Raw genomic sequence first — 16,977 nt, forward strand, 5'->3', positions numbered from 1 at the left:
CTCTCTCCCTTTCCCTTCCTCTCTCTCTAAAAATCAATAAAAATATTAATTTAAAAATGCTTACCATTATATGAGCCTGTTGGAAAAGTGGCCAATATAATTTCTCAGTGCAGGGTTGCCACAAATCTTCAATTTGTAAAAAATTCAGTATCTGCGATGCACAATAAAGCGAGGTGGGCCTGTGTTCCATTGGCTGGATGCACCATAGAGTGTTTATCCATACATTAGTTGATGGACATCTGGGTTGTTTCTAAGTTTGGGCAATTATGGATAAAACTGTGCTGAGTAGTTGCGTACGAGTTTTTTTTAAGGTGGACATATGTTTGTATTTCTCATGGGTATAGACACCTAGGAGTGGGCTTGCTGGGGCATCTGGTGTTTGTTTTTACGAAGTTACCAAACTGTTTTCCAAAACGACCGCACCATTTTACACGCTCACCAGTAGTGTATGAGCGTTTTAGTTATTCTTGACAACACTTGGTATTCTCTGGGGTTTTGGTTTTTGATTTGCATTTTCTGCAGGGAGCCTTTACACTAGGAGAATCTAGGTCTATCCATTTCTAACTCAGGAACCTCTTGGACAAGTGAAAGCACTGCCTCCCTTGGGGTCTCAATGCCTATATTTTTAAAACGGGCATAGCAGAAATATAACCCCATCAGCTATAATGAGCTTTAATGAGAAAATACACATACGACACTTAGCTACTCTTTATAGTGCATGGCACACATTAACACACTGAAAGTGTGAGCTCTAAGTATTGACTGCTGTTGTAATTATATCCTATATAATAAAGAGCTATTACGCTAATTAGACCGAACAGCAGAACGACCATCTGGACGACCTTCGGGATGAAGCCAGGGCAGAAAGGGCCAGCCGAGGCTATGAGGGGCTGCGAGGGCCAAGCCCCTTGCACAAATTTCATGCATCAGGCCTCTAGTGTGTAAATAAATGCAAATGTAATGACAGGTAGCTGGTGCAGTATGTCATAGCATTCATCTAAGGCAGCAGTTTTCAACCTGTGGGTCGCGACCCCTTTGAGAGTCGAACGACCCTTTCACAGGGGTCACCTAAGTACATCCTGCATTTCAGATATTTACGTTATGATTCATAACAGTAGCAAAATTACAGTTATGAAGTAGCAACGAAGATAACTTTATGGTTGGGGATCACCACAACATGAGGAACTGTATTAAAGGGTCACAGCATTAGGAAGGTTGAGAAGCACTGATCTAAGTGAAGATGTTTGAGGTAGCTTGTAAGACAAGGGGCATTTGAAATGGGATTTGAAGGATTGGAGATGTGCCCTGTGAAGACGTCAGGAAAGGGCCTTTCTACAGAGGTGCACGGTGGAAGGGTAGAGGGGGCACACAGCACGGGACATGACTGGGACACACCCTGACTGTCCAGCAGGACATGCTCGCTGTGGCAGATTGTCCAGAAGTAGGAAGCCCTGGCCAGTGTGGCTCAGTTGGTTGAGCGTGATACTGTGCACCAAAATGTCACCAGTTCGATTTCGGTCAGGGCGCATGCCCGGGTTGCAGACTCCATCCCCAGTAGGGGGAGGGCTTGCACATCCATCAATATTTTTCTCTCTCTCTCGTCCTTCCTCTCTCTCTAAAAATCAATAAAAACATATATATTTTTAAAGTTACAATTTAAAAAAGAAGAAGCAGAGGCATAATGAATGAGAACTTGGCCTACCTCTCCGAGTGGTTGTTTTTGTCATTCTAGAGTCTAGACCAGGGGTGGGAAAACTGTTTTACTTGAGGGCCACAATGGGTTCTTAAACTGGACCGGAGGGCCGGAACAAAAGCATGGATGGAGTGTTTGTGTGAACTAATATAAATTCAAAGTAAACATCATTACATAAAAGGGTACGGTCTTTTTTTTGAATAGTTTTATTCATTTCAAACAGGCCGGATCTGGCCCGCGGGCCGTAGTTTGCCCACGCCTGGTCTAGACCATGCCCTGAGTTGAACTTGACCTTGTTCTTAATCTCCAATACTGAAATGTGTCTTGTAATTATAGCATTAACAGTTAAATCTTTCAATCAATGCAGGTGTTACAGAAGACTGGAGAAAAACCAAGCAACGCTTAGAGAGATGGAGTTATATTTATTATTACACGCAGGCCCAGAGAAAAATGACTCTAGAATTCTGGGCGAAGTCACTCAGAAAGTTTCCTGTATTTGTATCTTTTTACCCTCTTTGTCTCCCAAATATGGGGTTTTCTGGTCCCCTTTGTGAGTTCTTAAAAAGCCCCTATGTGCTGGGTCTTTGAGACCTCAACCACAGACTTGGCCTGGTGCCAGCACTGATAACTTTGTCTGGGGAAGATGGATACTTCATTCCCCACTGGTTTTCTATACAGGACTCAAATCATTGACTCTCTGGGGTCATTGTTGGGGAGGGAGTTATATTGACACCTGAGGACTATAAGCTTAATAGAATTAATTCTCTGCCAAATAAAGTTAGTGGGCTTGCTTATAAGGGCCTGGAATGAGGGCCAGGAATAATCTCTAGAGGGTCCGAAGAGTCCTGGACTCTATTTTCCATGGCTGTCTTAAGCCGGGTGTGATGAAGACACTTCAGGATCCTGTCGACCTTGATTGCCGTGGGGGTGGTCCTTTTCATGTAGGAGTCAGTCCTTGGGTGGCAGATTTCATTATCTAAACAGAGTCACCAGGTTGGAAGGGATGGACCAGATCAGAATTTGGTACAGGCAGAGCGTGTTGAACGTGCTTCTGGACTGCTTTCTGGGTGGACTGTAAAGCCTGCAAGAACTAGAGAAAAGATTGGTTATGGATTTCAGCTTTTCTAGATTGGGCAGGTCAGTGTCTGAAAGAGTCACTAGAATCTGTAGAGGCCCCAGTGGTTTTAGGGCAGCCTCCCAGGCCACTTTGTCTGTGGCCTGGTTCCCTCTTGCTTCTGTGGAGTCTCCTTACCTTGTAAATAGCATTATGTACATGAGCCACTGCAAATGAGTACCTGCTATCATTATAAACTGTTACTGATTTTTCTTTTGCCCACTGGAGAACCTGAAACTGGGTGACTCGAGCGTTTGACATCTAGCGCTCCAGTGTGTTCTGGAGTAAAGCCTTGACTGCATGTGGGCCATTAGTTCCTGCCCTATGGTTAACTTATTTGCTTTTTTGATAAGCATAGCTGTGGCTGCTACTGCCCAGAGGCAAGTAGGTCACCCAAATGTAAAGGGGTCAAGTCTTTTGGACAAATAGGTTACTGGCCTTTTCTAGGGGCTGAGACTTTGGGTGAGTACCACTTTAGCTATGCCCCTTGTCTTACATACCCATCATGAAGTATAACATTGGCACTGCGGCCACTTCTGACAGCTAAATCTTTTGCTACTAAACATGACACATGGTAGAGCTATACAAACATCTTAGGGAGGTGACCTTCTATTTTTGACCTTCTCACACAAAGCAAAACTGTCCTTGTCTCTCTGGAGTCATGTCCATAAAGACACAGGCATTATCAAAGTCTATTATACAGTTTTCTGGAGGCTACTGTCAGGGATGTGTATGGTGGCCAGTTCCTTTTTTTTCTAGCCACAAACACAGTCTGTCCAATTTCCCTAAAATGTATTCTGAGTTGTTTTGCTATACACAGGCAGCTTAACCACTATACAACTGGGTTTGGACCTCTGTCTAGCAAACTGCACTTTATAAGTTCAATATGCAAACTCTGGTTCTCCTAACTCAATGGGGTCTCAGCCAGTCCCTCAGTCAGACTCCTCCTCTCTTGGAGAATCTCAAAGTCCTGAAGGCTCCACAGTCCAGGGAGAGTGTCTTTCCTTTGCCCTTTGACTTTAAGCTGCCAGTCCAAAACAGCCATAGTTGCAGTTAGAAACAGCTTTGCATATTGCAAAACACTCCTGTGGCAGTGACTTGGGTATTAGGCCCCTTGGTTACTTTACTCGGTGGTGAAGTAGGGAGTTTGTAATTGTCCATCCAAACCTGTACCATTAGGGTAATAATGTAGGGCTGTCATGAAGGCCTTTTCAGTGTCTGTACCCCATAAAATCTTGCTCTTTTTGGTCCATGATGTGGGCCAGGGAGCCACCAATGCTCATGCTCTGCACGCAGTGACTCAGGGCTCCAGGGCTCCCCTGGCTTGTGGACTTAGCTGGCAATGAGCACAGCTCACTGGTGTAGAGGTCGGACAGACGAGTGGTGTCAGGATGGCCTGGGAGCAGCCACTCATGGCTATCCTTGCCTCTGGCCAGAGCTGATTCACATGGTGAGAGAGGCTCAGAAATGCAGAACAGCACAAACTCCTTGCTACTTGGCACACAGGGCAGCACACTCACCCTCTTGTTCCTTTACCTGTGCAGCCAGCCAACTCAGTCACCTTCGGGAAGAACATCCAGAAAGAATAATAAAATAAAAGTACCTCATGCCAATCCACATAGCACTTCAAAGTACTAAGAGTAAAAAACTCACTGTCCATGCATTTCTACAGAAAGGCTACTTGCTGTCCAGACCCATATTCTTGCTCGTTTTTCTTCTTCTCAAAAGAAGGAAACACATCATTCTGGAGCCATCGAGACGGAGCAGACCAATGGCCAGCTGTCCACCCAATGATGTCAACCATGGTCTCAGAGAGAATAGTATCTGCGGACTCCAGAGAGAGCAGCAGTGGGCTGAGTGGGGAGAGAATTGAGAACCTGACCAGTGACCAGCACGGTGGTGAGCTGATTTGTCTTGAAGGCAGTGAGTCTTAGCACTGCTCTGTGAGCAGGACGGGAATGACTCAGAGAGGACTGGACCAGCGGCCTGTTGGAGCCAGAGTGGCGGCTGCCCTGGACCCTTCCCCCTTCTCTCCTGGCCAGGCCCTGGACTCCAAAGTATTGTGGCGACTCCTGATTATTTTTCTTCTTTTCTCTTGCCAGTTTTCCCTGAAAACCATCCTGTTATATGAAGCTTCCACACAGCTCATGGGTGGAGAGGAGTGTAAGGTTCTGAGAGAACCAGAGCTTCTAGCAGAAGGACCAGGAAGGTGGCTGAAATCCAGGGAGAGAGGAGCTGTGGGTGAGCTGGACCCGCACAGAGCACACCCTGGAGGCCAGCATAGGCTCTGCGCATGCTGATGCTGAGGTCACCCCCAGAGCTGCTGAGACACAAGTGACTCTGAACTTCATATGCTCCACAGCCTTACACAGGGGGCTCTCACCTCTGACACTCCGTGGTGGGAAGACAGACTGTGGAACCCGTCCAGCAGGGGCAGCACATCCATCACCAGCCTCATGTGAAGTCTGGAAGGAGAAAGGATCTGCATGTGAATAGGCACAGGGCTCAAGTGCAAGGGGCCAGGGCAGTAGAGCCCCAGCCTGCAGACCCACCACACCCTGCACTTTAGTTCCAAGTACAAGCTCTTTTTTGCAATAGTAACAATTGTAGATTTGACTTTGAAGAAAAAATAACCCAAATTACATTAGAGATTTCAATTTTGGTTTGTCACATCTTCAGTACATGTTAGCTGAACCCACTGTGGTAGTCATTTCACAATGTAGGCAAATCAAACCATCCTTTTGTCTGCCTTCAACTTATACAGTGGTGTATATTGATTATTTCTCAATAAAGCTGGGAAAAATAAACAGTGCCTTCATAAACGGGAAAAAAGTGGTTATAGATGCAGTGGAATGAAAACACCATAACTAAGAGAAAACAAATCAGGATACACACATAACAAATAGTATCATCTTGCCCTGGAGGCGTGCTCACTGGTTGAGCCTTGATCTATGAACCAGGAGGTCATACATGGAGTCCCTGTCAGAGTACGTGGGGCTCCATCCTTAGTAGGGGGCATGTACGATGCAGGTGATGAATGATTCCTTCTCATCATTCATATTACTACTACCTCTCTCTCTCCCTCTCCTTTCCTCTATGAAGTCAATACAACATATATTAATATAAATGAATTAATAGTATCACCTCAAAAAGGTATCTAGATATATAAATGTACGAAAGACAAAAGGAAATACTTTGAAATGTTGACAGTGGTTAACCTTGGATAGTGGAAAGAAGTGATTTCCTTTACTTTATACTATTCTTTTTAAAATTCTAAGCATCCTATATTATTTTGATAATGAAAAAAATCTTCTAAAACACATTTAAGTAACTTTTTTTGGTGTAAAATGCATTTTGCATCCATGTTCAGTGACCATCCACTTATCTTTGAGAAGCTTAAAAAGTGCTTTGCGTTGTGAAATATCCTTTAAAATGCATTCTTGCACTCCAACAGCTCCTGAATGAGAAGACTGGGCTTCGGAGATGCTCGGTCTGCTTGAAAAAAATAATGGGCAGGGGTTAGAGGCACGGTAGGGGATGGGGTGGGTCAGCAACCCTGAAGCGAGGCTCTTAGGCAGGATGCCTCAGGGTCCACAGCTCAGGCTGTATTTGAAGAATTCTTCATTGGAAGGCTGATCTCTACAGTAAAGTTTCAGATTTGATAAACTTCAGACATAGTCACAGTAACCTTTTTTAAAACGGTTTTTGTCGTTCTTATTGCAAAATCTATATATATATAAAAGGCTAATGTGCTAAGGATTCCACCACCTGACCACTCACTATGAAGAGCACTGATCACCAGGGGCAGACGTTCAATACTGGAGCTGCTGTGACCTGAACTGGCCCTTTACAGAGGAAGGGCCCTGCGCACCCAGAGTCCACAAGCAACACTCCGCTTTTCCCAAGTGGGACACAGGCCCCGCCACGAACCCATGGCACAAAGCCCACAGGCCAGCCCAGCACAGAAATGATGGCTGTGGCCACCAGGTAATCATGTCACATAGTAATGCCAGGCTTCCTCTCCCTAGCGACTAGCCTCCTTGGAGTTTCTTCACCCACTTGCTTTATAGCCAGGTGCAAACATTTTACACTTTAACCAAATGTCTTTGAAGTGTTTTCATGTGCCTCATCTCATTTGATCCTCACTGAAGTCCTGGAATAGGTAGAGAGGAGACTCGATAGAATCCTGTTTTCATTTCATTAGCCAGAAAATGAAGATTTAGAATGTTTTAAAAATTGATCCAACTGAAAAGAAGCAAGAAATGGTAGAGCCTGAACATGACTTCAGGTTTTCTCACTGCACGGAATATAGTCAAATAGGGCTATAGTTAAATATTTCTCCCTTTGTTATCTCTGCATGATCCACAATAATAATCTGCTTTCATATTGGTATTTATGCTGTTTTGCTGTCAATATCCTGAAAAAGAAATTGGGGCACTTCACCAAGCTGGAAAAAGTTTACCTAATCAGAAAGCAGGTCTAAGTAAGCAAATATCTATATCTATATCTATATCTATATCTATATCTATATCTATATCTATATCTACCTATCTATCTCACTGGCACCAGTTGCATGTGTTTCCATCTGTCATTGTTGATCGTGAATTTGGTATACACTTCTATTATTGAGAAAGGGCAAATAGTGATCTTACAATATTTCTTCTAATTAATTTCCTTTCAATGTGCACCAATTCATGCACTGGGACTCTAGTAATTAAATAATACTATCAAGACTCCTAAGAGAAACATATGTATACAGAAAAGATTTTTAAAGGATTCAGATCTCCTAAGTCACAGCTGTATGGTTCTAACCTCAACTGGGTCTACAGAGGCTGACAGGAAAAATAGAATGAGCACTTGCCCTGGGTTCTCATTTGATCTCTGCTATTAATAGCTTGTGGTCTTGGGGATTTCACTTACCCTTTCTGGGTCTCCAGGCTGCATCTATAGGATGAGGGTAAAATTAGACCTCTTAAATAAGGTTTCTACAAACGCTTCAAAAAATAATTGTAGGTTCAGATTTCTACAATGTTCCTAAATATCTCAGCAATAATAAACTTTTCCTGTTTTAAACTTTGTGGTACAAAACTTCACAAAAATGTAAATACAGTTTTATAATACCACTCATTTAAAAAATATGCAATCTCTATAAAACTTATCCTATAACATTTTGGTAGATACTATTAAACGTTTCTTAGTAACTGTACTATAACCCAAATTAGTCAATTTAGCATTATCTTTTTAAAACATCAATTGCATATTCTTTGTATTGGTGTGAAAAGGCTCAGAAAATACAGATGTGTTGAGCACTATATGTCACTTTTATTAAAATTCAACAAGTAACTTCCAAGGTATGGAAAACTTCAGGTGAAGCCAATTTTGGGGGTATAAAAATCAAGTCTTGTAAACATCAAATTAAAATGTGGCTGTATTTTCTGCCTTTAAAGTTAAAAAACATAAGAGTTGTTATTTAGCTCACTCAAATGGTTTGTGAAGCTGAAATACTTCCTTCCATGTAGGGTCTGCCCCATCCTGACATTAGTTTAGTGCAAGGACTGAGAGCCACATGTCACCTATTCTCCCCAGTGAGGAAGGGAGCTGTGTGTAAATCATTCCTACCACTAAGCCCCTCGGACAGCCAGGCGCTAGGCAGCAAGGATGCCAGCCTCAGCTCACAGGTGGAAGAAGTGCTGCCATCTCTCTCAGAACACTTCCAAACTCAGCCTGAGAAGGACAGGCCCTACCAGCCAAGACCCAGTCAGGCCACTGCTGGGCTCTAAGTAAAGACTGATGATTGTCTCTACCTCTTATTTCTTCTGAGACCAAACCAACCACCTCCCACCCAACCAACCAACCACCCAACCTACCAACCAACCACCCAACCACCCAACCAACCACAATTTAATCATCATCTTTGCACTGAAGCCACTGCTGAATAAAAACAAAGTTGTATATGGGCTCACGTGGTGACTACCCTCCAAGACACATATTCCCAGGCCAGGAATAAGCTCTGCCCCTGCCCATTCCCTTCCCTCACCTCGATTCTCCACCCTCCCCCGCTCACACACCCCCGCCCCCCCCCCCCCACACACACACCCTATTTGACCAGGTCGTTAACATTCTAGGGACTACAGATCTGTCTTGTCCCCTGGCTTGAGACACAAGCCCCAGAGAAGCAGGACCCCTCACTGCCTGGCTTAACAGACAGGGGCCCTGCTGGGGTCTGGCTGGAACTCTGTCCCCAGCTGCCTCCTGTCAGCTCAGCAGCCACCACTCCTCCAGGTCCAGGGAGCACATGCAACCTGCCCCACAATGACAGGGGACCAGCCCCGCACAGGGAAGGAGCCCACACTGGGGCTACTGGTCTCTCACTGTGGCTCTTGGTCCCAGGTGGCGACTTGATGGAGCCTCTCCACTCTCCTGCTTTCTCCCAGGAACCAGGGGCTGGCCAAGTCCCATTCTTCGGGAAAGTGACTCCTTGGCTGCCCCCACAGAGCAAGGCCCAGGGGAACCCCAATCTTACAAGCGTTTTAAATACCTGACAAGCCCAAATTCACCCTTGGAATGAGCTGTTCCTGCCCACAACAGCCACTACCCCATGGGACACTCCAAGTCCCAGAACCTGAGACAGCCATGGGCAAACTATGGCCCGTGGGCCGGATTTGGTCCGTTTGAAATAATAAAACTAAAAAAAAAAAAATAAGACCGCACCCTTTTATGTAATGATGTTTACTTTGAATTTATATTAGTTCACACAAACACTCCATCCATGCTTTTCTTCCGGCCCGCCAAGAACCCATTGTGGCCCTCAAGTCAAAAAGTTTGCCCACCCCTGTTCTAGAGGCAACTGCCTTTCCAGTTCACTTGAGTGGAGAAGGTCAGGAGACCAGGATGTCTCTCTCTTGCTTCCCATTTTTCTGACGCTCTGGGCAGAAGAAAGCCCAGGGCGAGAGATGTTTCTCTTACTGGGGAAACAGGCACAAGCACCACCACCGATACCCCTCACCCTCTGGAAAAAGGCACACACAGGTAACCAAGGGCAGGCCCTTTCAGCTCACACTTGGGCGCCAACTGGGGGTCACACCTGGGGAGCCCCACACCTCTTACCCCTCATCCCAGGTGTGCGTGCGTGCGTGTGTGTGTGTGTGTGTGTGTGTCCGGGATGGTGAGGGGAAGGAAGCGAGGGATGAGGGATACTCATCCTGGGCTAAGGAGCAGGTTGCTAAGTGTCAGAAGCCTGGAGGGTATTGGAGGGTGTGTCATGTTCACTGCCCAGGTCATGGCTCACAGGAAGGGAAGCCGAGTGATGGGGTCGGAGATCTGCTACCCACTTGTTAAATTGCAGGGGTGCTCAATGGGTCATCAACTTCACTCCCTGCCTGGAGGTCTTTGCAGATGGCCCTCTCTGCCTGATCTGGGGAGCAGAATGGGTGGTGGGCATCTTCCCCACTGGTAATGCCCGGGGTCCCTGATGCCTCCTGGCCCGGTAGCGGGCTCTGTCTTTGCAGAGCTCCAACAAGGGCAGCATAGAGAACCTGGCTGACAGGTTCACTTATGTCCTCAACGGGTACAAAGGACAAGTGTGTCAGGACAGGAAAACCGTCCAGTGCCAAACTGAGGTGAGAGCTGGCCCACACCCAGGACCCTGAGGTGACTGGGGTGGGACCAGAAGTCAGACTCAAATCTGGGGCCTCACAGTTCTCACAAGCCCACTCCCAAAGTGATCTGCACCTTCATTCCTCCAGACCAGCTCCCTGGTAGGGGAGAAAAGCAGTCTTTCTTCCTGTGTTCTTGGGATCAGAGAGAAAGCATCTGTTGCTGTCTTTGCCTGATGCTCCTTTCAACTGATGAACTCCCTGCCCCAAGTATCCTGTGGACCAGCCCCAGCCCGACTGTCCTTGTAGGCCTTCTCCAAGCCTTACACATCATCCCACTTGATAGTGCAGTGTATTTAAAAAAGAAAAAAAAAAGGGGGGGGAGCGGGGGGGCGGTTAGAGGTGTAGGAAGGTATTAAGGTCTTGAATACTTTTCTCTGCAACCTATCACCTCACAGAGGACGACAAACCATTGCAGTGTGGCCAGCTCAGGAGCTGTGGCCTGACCCAACTCCATATCATCCCAACAGGAACAGAGTTTTCCTCAGTCATTCAGGCTTTCACTGTGGCTACACCTTGACACAAATCAATTGTTGCTAGCTCAGCAGGGCTGCCAGGAACATCCTCACTGTGTCCTCACTGAATAGGTCTGCCATGACACAGGACCACAGATTGGGTGGAAGGTTCCTGATGCCTCCTGGCTCAGTACCCACTCTGTCTTTGCAGAGCTCCAAGGAGGACATCATTGAGGTGCTGGCCCATGGACCCGACTACACCACCTACGGGGTCAGGGTGCAGGTGCACCAGGCTGATGACACAGACCAGTGCCTGTCTGAGGTGAGAGTTGGCCTCGAGGGTCTCTACACCCAAAACCCCAACACAACCTGGCAGTGCCCAGAACCCACACTCCCATCTGGGGACTCCCCGGGCACCCTCCCAGGACTCTCCCTAGTGTCCCACAGCCCCTAGACAAAGAAATGCGGACCCCCACGCCCCCGTCCAGCTACATGGGACGGTAGAGAGACGCCCCTCACGTATTTGTAGCAATATCAGAGAGAGAAATGTCGTGAGACTTCACAGTGGACCATGAGCACTTGGGCATTTCGCTGTTTGTGTTGCTTAAACTCCACTTGCCACGTATCCTCTGGAGCACTCAGCTCCACTGTCCTTGCAGACCTGGTCCAGTCGGGGAGGTCGTTTGCCCAGCGATGTGGCCTTTCAGTGCTGATGGACATGGGCCTAATGCAGTTCAGCTGCCATGTCAGCAGTGCTGCCCGGAACACTGATGTGTGTCGGAACGGACTGTGTTAGGTTGCTTGCTTGTGCTGCCATAACATAGGGCCGCACTGGGTGGTGTTAACAGCAGACATTCATTTTCTCACAATTCCGGAGGCTAGAAGTGAGAGGTGGTGCTGTCAGTGGGGCTGGTATCTCCTGAGGGGGTCGCTCCTCAGCTTGTAGATGGCTGTCTTCTCTCTGTGTGTCACATGGACTCCCCTCTGCACTGCCACGTGTCCTCCCCTCCTCTTCTAAGGACACTGGTCAGATTCGATGAAGACCCACACCACTGAATTCACGTCACCTGAATGACTTGCTTGAAGACTAAAACTCAAATGCAGACACATAATCAAGTTCGAGGGGTTGCAAAGTCATGGGATTAGGGGTACACAATTCAGGCCACAGTACATGTAATGTCCCCAGCTGGAGATGAACGCCCACTGCTGGGGGAAGGACGAGCACGTGTAAAATTTGAATGGCTGCAGGCAGATTCCAAACCCAAAGGGCTGTGGCAGGGACGTTGCCAACAGCAGTTTCTGATGATGGCTGCTGCCTTGCTCTCAGCCTGGCCCAGGAAATCTCACTCATTGAAATTTTCACCTGGCCGACGTCAAGGTGTCCAACTCAAACACAGTGTTCCGTCCCTGGCAATGGCCTCATGGGGACACTGAGGCACCTGTCACTTTACACCGATCACCTGGATCAGCTCCTCCCCGAGTCCTCTGGTCAGATTCCTGCCCCGTGATCGCCTTTCTCCCATCTGCAGTCTCCAGGCATTTGCCACCTTGCGGAATCTGCCATCTCCATAATGAGGGTCTTACAATGCCCTTTAATGTAAAAGGATAAAACATAACTTTCTCTTTTGAAGTCAAAGGCTTTCACAGGCCATTTCTACCGTGTACACTGTTCCCACGCTGGGGAGGGACAAGGTTCCCACACCCTCTCCACCCATGTCCGTAGCAGGGAAGTCTCTGGCACCTGAGAGGGGATGTCATGCGGGACAGTACCCAGTTCTGACCTGCATGCCCTTGAGCAGGCATCTGATATTTCCCAAGCCTGTGTGTTCTCATCTCTGTAACGAGGACCTTTCTTTGGGACTCACAGGGCCCGGGCTCTCATATACACTATTACTACAAGGAGGTTTGTGGATCCTCAGCTAAAGGGAAGGGGGCTGTGAGGGGGGAAAGGTGCCAAGAAGGTGGCAATTGTATGAACATGTACGGAACTTCAGTGGCACTTTGAAGGCCTAGAACCTCCTCCAGCCGGGGCACCCCTGTCCCTCCTCTTGCACACGTCCCAGTGGGGCTGGGTCCTCCCGACTGAGCTCAGAACCTCCATCCTTGTGGGATTCACGGTCATGCCGCTGACATGGATATCCTTCCTTCTCCCACCCAGTGTGCAGCTGAGCGAATTGGTAACCTGCATGAGTCCTGCAGGATGCAGGCCCTCCAGGAAGGCACCTCGGAGAAGGTGGCCATGGCCATGGTGCCAGCTTTCCCGGGGGGAATCGTCCCCCACGTCTCCACGCTGGCCTGCTCCAGAGCCCAACGGTTCCTGGACGAGCTTCTAACTAGGTGAGCACACACTCGTGCCTCTGCCCACTGCTAGCTGTGAGGTATGAAAACGTCACCACATCTTCCCGAGTCTCAGGATGCTCCTCTGAAAGTGGGCTGCTGTGGGGGGAACCTCATAGCACTACTGTGGGGACAAGCCAGGGCAGGTCTCACCTGCTCCCTGGCTCTGCAGACAGGGAAGCTGGATGTGCGGCGCTTATTGGTGGCAACTCTTTCACTCTGTCCCACGGAAAGAACTCTGACACACCCATCAGCGGCCTGTGGCATCAGAGGTTGGAAAAGCACATGCAAAGCAACCTGTTAAGCAGTGTGAGATTTCACCTAGCCGGTCCTGGAACTTGGTGTAGCCACACTTGGGATTTCTGGGGAGAGCACGGGCCCAGGCCCACTCAGATGTATGGCATGCTTCTGGTTGGAGTTTCTTTACTCGACAATGTGCACGTACTTGTGGAGACACTTAGCCTGACTCAAGGAATGAAGCAGACACAATCCCTGGGACTCAGTTCTGGGCATTGGGTCCAGCAGTCACGCTCTCCATCATTCGCAGGTCGTGTCCACCATCCATCAGGGCTGATGCAATCAGAGTGATTTTTCCATCTGGAGGCACACATGCTTACAATGACCGCGCTGACACACCGCAGGACCAAGTCATAAAGTGAGTGGTCTCCGGGTCCAGAAGGAGGGCCCCCAGAGTCAGCATCGTGGGGACTGTGGTGGGTGGGGGGTGGAGAGTGCCTGGCAGAACCCTAATCTTATACATCATCTGATTCCCAAGAAAGGCCTGGGCTCTGGAGTCTTCTATTCCAGGAGGACAGGAGTTAAAGATGACAGTGGGTGGGGTCCCGGGCTTTGTAGACCCAGAGGAGACGCTGTGCTGAGTTGTCCCTCACAGTCCCCTCCCACCCCCCACAGACCCACCCGCTCTGCCTGCCCTTCTCCATATCCATCTCCCCTGACCACGGTGGCCAGGCTCAGAACAGGCCTGTGGTGAGCAGGCTGCTCACAAGTCTGTCTCAGTCCTCAGCCCAGATGCCCAGGGCCTGGAGGGTGGGGGTGGGCAGTGCACTGGACCTTCAGGAGAGCTGCCAGTGGGAAGAAGAGTCTCACACAGACTCCATGTTGAACCTGCTGGATCCCACAACTGCTACAACCAGGACAGCAACACTGGGGCCGGGGGTGGCATGGGGCTGTCCCCTGGGTGGGCAAGGGGGGGCCTGCATAGAGGCTCAGATCTAAACAAGTGTGCCATGGGAGGGCAGAGTGGAAGGAAAGACCAGGACTCAGAATCTGCTGCCCACCTGCCTCTCCCCAGGGCCTTTGCTGCGATGGTGGGGACCTGGCTGGACCACGTCCAGGGTTTGGGGCAGCGCCTTCCTTTCGCCTGCTTCGAGGTAGAGCAGGTCTTGGTGCCCGTCAACTCCCCTGCCTCACACCTGGTGGGCCACGCCCAAAATCTATGGTTGGCGCTGCAGCACCTTGAGCCCACCGAGGCAACTCAACAAGGTGAGGCGGAATGATCATCCGGGCAGATCATCGGGGGAGGGCAGGCTCATGGGCTGGAGTTCCCTTAAAGGCGGTGGCATCTTTCCTGTCTGCACTAAGTCACAGGAAAGCCAGGAGTGTGAGTCAATGTGTCTCTTTCTCCTGCTCCAGGTCCACGCCCAGAGCTCCAGAGATGTCCGGAGGCAGAGGAAGGGCCCGCTCAGGGGCCAGAGCCTGGTCCAACGAGAGGCCCTGCCCTGGCCAGGCTTGGCCCGAGGCAGTACCTGAAGCCATTATGGAGCCAGCTACTGGCTGCGCTGGAAGCCTTCTCTCGTGCTATCAGAAGAGTTCTAGGCGATTATCTTAAATAATTCAGAGGAATACATCCCAACTGGACATTTATAATAGTAAATAAGGATAATTTCTAAAAGTACCTACCTATTTATGTAGACTATTTCCCATTCAGTTAAATACTCCTTTTGAATAAATAAGTTTGTTTATTAAAAACATGTGTAGATCATGTCTTCTCACGTACATATACATAGTTCCATACACACACACACACACACACACACACACACATGCACGTACACATATATGCTGACATGGAAGGTGCTCACTGTATAATACAGTTTTAAAATAAGTTTTGAAACATTTAATTTCCTCTGATAACTACGTATACACTGATAAAATGGGGAAATAAAATCTGGAAATATATACACCAGAATGTTCACACTGGTGAACTGTCAGCAGTGAAACTACCAGAAGTGACAGTTTCTTCTCATTTTGCTTCATGTATAGGTTCTGGTTGACACAAGGATCATACCTCCAAGATATAGACAGACAGTAGAGAGGGGAAGGGAGAGGCAGAGAACACAGATGAGAGGCGCACCAGCCGCCTCCTGCCCACCCCCGTGACATGGAATTGACCACAAAACCCTGCCATGTGCCCTCCCTGGGAACAGATCCAGAAACTTTCAGTGCAAGGGGAGAGGCCAATCCAATGAGCCCCATCAGCTGGGGTTAGACTCAATATATATTTTAACAATACACTTTGATTGATTTCAGGGCGGGACAAAGGGCGAGACAGAAACGTGAACCATGAGAGACAAACATGGATAGGTTGCCTCCTTCACGACCCCTATTGGTGATCCAGTCTGCAACCCAGGCCTGTGCCCTGACCCGGAATCAAACCAACTGTGCACTCCTGCCTGCTTCACAGACGGACGCTCGACCACCGTGCAACACTGGCCAGAGTCAATCATATCTTTCTAAACTTTCCCAAGTGCCAATTTGTGTCCTGAAATGGTCTCAGGAAAGGAAAAATTACTTAATGGGGGGCATTCTACTTCCCTCGCCGTTTAGCTGCATTTGCTATTTGGCCAGAAACAACCAGTAGACTAGCTCTCAACCATACTTAAAATCACTAGGGATAGCAAGAGCATTGCTTTGGTTGCAACAGGAGTAACTCAAAACAACTCCCTCCACTAAACACTTCCTGAATCATTTCCCTTCCTCCATGAGCCCAGTATTTAACTCACCAGTCAAACTCAGCTTAGGGAGAGGCAATGGTTCCACTGGAACAGGACAGTACGGAAACAAGGTACACAGCCCTGGTTCTACCCGAGGGGCCATAGTTCACTGACACCACCACTGGAACAATCTATAATTAAAATGAAAACCACCATGTCAGAAAATTCTAAGCAGAAAAGGACAAAGGAATGCCACTGGTGAGTATTTCAAAAGGAGGCACGCTGTGCAAGAGGGATCCATTCAGTGCTGTGGCCCAATCATCCAAAGCTCAACGTTCTCATGTGAGCAGTACTCTTGCTCTGAGGGGAGACACATTTCCTTTCTTTCATTTCATATTTGCTTTCAAGGAAAACCAGCTGGTCAATACACCAAGCCAGCACTCCTCAGGTATCCAACAAGCGAAACCTAAATGTCTCAGTGAATTTTAAGTTTTACTAAATTTGACTTAAAAAAAGGTTTCATTTTAAATTGATATGTGGCTGCCCGACTGGCGTGGCTCAGTGCTTGAGCGTGGACCCCGGAACTAAGAGATCCCCGATTCATTCCCAGTCAGGGCCCGTACTGGGGTTGCGCGCTAGGAGCTATGGGACTGATGATGCTCTCTCATCATTGATGTTTCTCTCTCCCCTTCCCCAGCCTCCTCACCACCCCCACCCCCACCCCCACCCCCGGCTCTCTCTGTTCCCCTTCCCTTCCTCTCTCTGAGAT

General features: G+C 48.3%; 1 long non-coding RNA gene across 1 annotated transcript; it reads right to left on the reverse strand.

The window, feature by feature from the left end:
* Positions 1 to 2,100: 2,100 nt before the first annotated feature.
* Positions 2,101 to 6,299, reverse strand: LOC308526492. The gene is made up of 3 exons (XR_013996552.1): positions 6,189 to 6,299; positions 5,191 to 5,272; positions 2,101 to 2,783 (listed from the first exon to the last, which is right to left on the reverse strand). It is a non-coding gene; the product is annotated as an uncharacterized lncRNA (long non-coding RNA).
* Between the last annotated feature and the right edge of the window lie 10,678 nt (positions 6,300 to 16,977).

Source organism: Myotis nattereri, assembly GCF_964212035.1.
Source record: "Myotis nattereri genome assembly, chromosome: 10".
Classification (NCBI taxonomy): domain Eukaryota; kingdom Metazoa; phylum Chordata; class Mammalia; order Chiroptera; family Vespertilionidae; genus Myotis; species Myotis nattereri.